Below are 5,726 nucleotides of genomic sequence, written 5' to 3' on the forward strand. Positions count from 1 at the left end.
GAAAAGAAAAATCAAAATCTCAAAAGACCACCCCGGTCCTATGTGCGAATTTGGGTCTCCCAAAAGCTTTAATGCACTTTCTTTGCTGAATATACACTGCAGGAACTGACGTGCATTTAATATGTCCGTGTGCCGTTTTATGTCATCAAATACGGAATTTGTACGCATACAAACATATATATATATATATATATATATATATATATATATATATATATATATATATATATATATATGCAAACGTATTGATATATACATGCGTGCATGCAGACATGTATCCGTATTTGTATGCACACACACACACACACACTCATATATATACACACACACGCACATATATATATACAAACATGCAGACATCCATACATATATATATAAACATACATATATACATATATGTATGTACACACATAGATATATAGATAGATAGATAGATAGATAGATAGATAGATAGATAGATATCTTTTACTTGTTTCAGTTATTTGACTGTGGTTATGCTAGAGCACCGCCTTGAAGAATTTGTAATCGAAAGTATCGACCCCAGTACTTACTTCTTATAAGTCTGGTATATATTCTATCGGTCCCTTTCGCCGAACCGCTAAGTTACGGTGACGCAAACACACTAGCACTGTTTCTCAAACAGTGGTGGAGGAACAATTACAAACTCAAATACACACACACACACACACACACACACACACACACACACACATATATATATATATATATGCAATAGGCTTCTTTCAGTTTCCATCTACCAAATCCAATCACAAGGCCTTGGTCGACCCGAAGTTATAGTAGAAGGCACTTGTCCAAGTTTCCACACAGTGGGACTGAACCCGGAACGATGTGATTGAGAAGCAAGCTTCTTACCAAATAATCACCTCTGCGTGCATATTTGTGTACATGAAACTGTACGTGTTTGTCTTTGTGTGTATACGTGTCTTTGTGTGTATATAATGCACAAATATTATTGTAATTGTAATAATCCATCAGCACGTCAGCTCTAATCCTTAGTCCGATGATCAGAGATATTCATCAGAGATATTCCATTCGTGACCATCCTGTATTATTTCATTTATCTACCTTTGGCTCAGGTAGTGAAATTCATTAACCTGTGTTCTTTATTTTCTTCAACTATAAGGTGGGATTTGTTGTGGGGATTTAACTGCTGTTTCTAACCAGTCATTGTTGGTTCTGTTTATAAATGTGTATATAGAAAGTATTCATTTGTACATATACAGACTCGATTTTTATTCATATGCCATTTCAGTGCACCATTTTTACACAAAATACATTGTAATAAAGCATGTAATAAAAGCTACCAAATTTCATTTGTCATCAAACTCTGTATATGTATTGCTATAATTACCACTCCTACCGCAATAACATTTAGCACTGCCCCAACATGACAACTATAAGTATGCGGAAGAGTTATCGCCATCGCTACCACCACCACCACAACCAGTCAACTCACCTACCACTAAGCAACTCTACACCGACAATGAGAGACTTCTTACATTTTTCAGTTACCTCTAGTTAACTTTCTCTTGTCTTCATTGTATGGAACGTCACTTTATTGTAGCTGCATCAAAAGGTTTGTCCATCTCACAACCGACATCTCTTACAATTGGATAATTTCGACCGTACTCACACAACACGTTTATGATACATGGCGTCATTCCTTCGAAAAAAGGAACGAAAAATACAGCAAAAAATTCCGGAAGGAGTGAATTAATGATGTAAAACAAGTAAAAGAAAAATTAGATTAAAAGAAGCTTGCTTGTTAACGACTGGTGGAACTTCCAGCCGAAAAGGTAACGCGAAAATACCTATGAAATCTGTAATTTTTTTCCTGTTCTTCCTTTTCCTGATAGGCCTGCTTTTTCAACCTTTCTCCAGCTTATACATTTCACCCTTTCTCTATCATTTTCTCCCCCTCTCTCTCTCTGTCTCCCTCGTCTCTCTCTCTCTTTCTCTCTCTCTCCCTCGTCTCACTCTCTCTCTCTCTCTCTCTCTCTCTCTGTTATATATATGCTTCTGTGTTTGTCTATGTGCGTGTGTACATTCTGTATAGATTTTCCAAGGCTTCAGCTAGAGCGAGAGTGGTATCCTTGATATGCATCATATCAGTTAGTATTTATCGTTATAAACACTGATATAAATACAGCAGTAATCACGAAAATAAAGACAACTTAAGAATAACACAATGCTTGTTAGTATATTTCTTTTATTAGTTGTAGCCATTGTGATATTGTCCAATGATTTGTGAGTGTGTATGGATATCTGTGTGTAAATATATATATATATATACAAGTGTATATATATATATGTGTGTGTGTGTGTGTGTGTGTGTGTGTGTGTGTGTGTGTGTGTGTGTGTGTGTGTGTGTGTATGTGTGTGTGCGGGTGTGTGAATGCTGGTTCGCATGTTACGCCAGTTACACTATAATACAATGAGTAGGTAGCTTCCTAGATTGTAACAGTAGGATACAGTCAGTAAAAAGGATCCTGTACTTATGTGTGCAGACGTTCATGCACGCACGCACGCACGCACGCGCGCACACACACAGAGTCACTCACACGTATTTGAATATGTATGTATGTGCTCGCATGTTGGAGTGAGTGAATACAGATACATATACAGGCGCAGGCGTGGTTATGTGATAAGAAGCTTGCTTCCCAGTCACATGGTTCCGGGTTCAGTCCCACTGCGTCGAATCCTGGGCATGTGAATTCTACTATAGCTTCGGATCGACCAAAGCCTTGTGAGTGGATTTGGCAGACGGAATCTAAAAGAAGCCCGTCCTATATATATATATATATATGTATGTATATATATATATATATATATATATATATATATATATATATATATATACATACATATATATATATATATATATATATATATATATATATATATATATATATATATATATATGTATATATATATATATATATGTATATGTATATATATATATATATATATATATATATATATATATATATATATAAGCACACACACACACACACATATATGTGTGTCTGTGTGTATCGTTGTGTCTGTGTTTGTCTCCCATCGTCGCTTGACAATAACCGGTGTTGGTGTATTTACGTCTCCATAACATAACGGTGCAGGCAAAGAGACTGATAAAATAAGTACTAGGGTTAAAAATAAGTCATGGGGTCGAATTGTTCGACAACAACACTTCAAGGCGGTATTCCGGCATGGCCGCAGTCAACTGACTGGAACATTGAAAGGAATAAAAGAATATATATATATATATATATATATATATATATATATATATATATATATATATATATATGCTTTATTTCAACATTACACGTCCTAGTAGAAATTACAAAATTGCACAGAATCTCAAGTAATACATATTATTTGATTATTTCATTCTTTGTCTGAAAAATTTCTAAGAGGAGATATCTCGCATGTATCCCATACATGTACAATTTTGTGACTCCCATTAGAAAGTGAAACACATGTAATGGTGAATCAATAATGCCAAAAGTTTTTCCAGTCGCCTGTTCTGATATGTGATTATTCTGCATGAAATATTTTCCAGTATTTTTCAACACTTATGCATAACTTACACAAATATAACACTTTCATACACGATCGGAGAACTGAAATAATCAGATCTGTTGCAATTTGAATAATATCTACATTATATATATATATATACATATATATATATATATATATATATATATATATATATATATATATATATATATATATATATATATATATATATATATATATATATACATGCACGGACACACACACACACATATTTTTCTTCTATTACATGATTCAGCTATTTTGACTGCGGCCATGCTAGAGCACCACTTTGAAGGGTTTTAGTCGACCGGTTTTAGACACCGGTTGTCAAGCGGTCATGGAGCGCAAATATTGGCATTATGATACACATACACATAGATGTGTGTGTATGTGTGTATGTGTGTGTATCAGTGTGTGTGTGTACAAGACGGGCTTCTTTCAGTTACCTTCTACTAACTCCAATCACTAAACATTGCTTGGTCCGAGGCTATAGCAAAAGGCACTTGCTCAAAGTGCCACGCAGTTGGGCTGAACCCGGAACCATGTGGTTGGAAACCAAGCTTCTTACATGCAGCCACGCTTGCGCCTATATATATACATATATATATATATATATATATATATATATATATATATATATATATATATATATATATATATATATATATATATATATATATATATATAAATTAAATAATTATGGTAGAAATTGATATTGATCAATTAACACCAATTAAAACCAGTGGCTTAGCATATTTAAAAAATCCGAAAATTGAAAATTATATTACATACAGAATATTGTGTATGTATATATATATATATATATATATATATATATATATATATATATATATATATATATATGTATGTATGTATATATGTAGGTATCTATTATGAAGCTATGTATGATATACCTATACACGTGTGTTTATGTATTTGTGCTTATGTATATAGTTTCGCATGTGTAGATATGTATATACACATATTAATATGTATGATGTTTATATTCATATATGCTTATATGCATGTATGTATACATGTAAGCGTATATATGTCTGTCTGTGCCGATTCACGATCGCAAGGTCGTGAGTTCAATTCCCGGCGACACGTTGTGTCCTTGAGCAAGACACTTTATTTCCTGTTGACCCAGTCCACTCAACTGGCAAAAATGAGTAATACCTGTATTTCAAAGAGCCAGTCTTGTCCCATTCTGTGTCACGCTGAATCTCCCTGAGAACTATGTTACGGGTACACAAAGCTGTTCTGTAAATCGGATCAGCTGGAACCAACGTCGTCGTAACCGACAAATTGCCAGCTATATATATGTGTATATATATATATATATATATATATATATATATATATATATATATATATATATATATATATATATATATATATATATATATATATATATATAATTATGAAAATATAATAAAGGGTGCTGAATTGACGTCTGTACACTAGAAATAGACGCCAAATATGAATTAACCAATATGGTCTTGGTACGCTAGCCACTGATAAGTCATTAAAAAAATGACTTTATACTGATTATGCGTGTGTATATATATATATATATATATATTGAAACGCTTAGTTTAGAATAGGGGCAGCTGATGAAGGAAATATTCTCTATGTGGCCTGTTTGTTTTCTGTGCTCTGTTTATGTTCTGTTATTCATTTTGCCCACGTATTTTGTGACGTCCTGTGCCCAAATATGCATCTATATATACACATGTAGATGTACGTTTGTACATACATGTACGTATATATGCATATACTTACATATTATTTGTATTATTATATATATATATATGCAAAAATATGTATGTGCGTATGATAGATAGAATATGTATGAGCATATATCTGTATGTATATATATATATATCGGTCAGCCATTACTATGATTGACCGTTGACTGAATACTATTCAATTTATTTTCTCTGTGTTTTTCTCCTTGTCTCCGTATTCTTTCTGTTGAAGAGCGTAGCTCGAAACGTCAAAGACTTTCCGTATTCCCGAGCGTCATACTAATACATTCTTTTGTTGTTTACACCACCTGTCCTCGTCTGTTGTTGTTTTTTCGTACATTCTCCCATATATATATATATATATATATATATATATGTATATATATATAT

General features: G+C 33.0%; 1 protein-coding gene across 1 annotated transcript in view; it reads left to right on the forward strand.

The window, feature by feature from the left end:
* The first annotated feature begins 1,457 nt into the window (after positions 1 to 1,457).
* LOC106876456 (uncharacterized) overlaps positions 1,458 to 5,726 on the forward strand; it is a 137,797-nt gene continuing 133,528 nt past the window's right edge. Inside the window, exon 1 of the mRNA XM_089355765.1 lies at positions 1,458 to 1,817. The gene's annotated coding sequence lies outside the window, so the exon portion shown is untranslated. The remainder of the gene's footprint in view (positions 1,818 to 5,726) is intronic.

This window comes from Octopus bimaculoides, chromosome 7 (assembly GCF_046866305.1).
Source record: "Octopus bimaculoides isolate indiv1 chromosome 7, ASM4686630v1, whole genome shotgun sequence".
Taxonomy (NCBI): domain Eukaryota; kingdom Metazoa; phylum Mollusca; class Cephalopoda; order Octopoda; family Octopodidae; genus Octopus; species Octopus bimaculoides.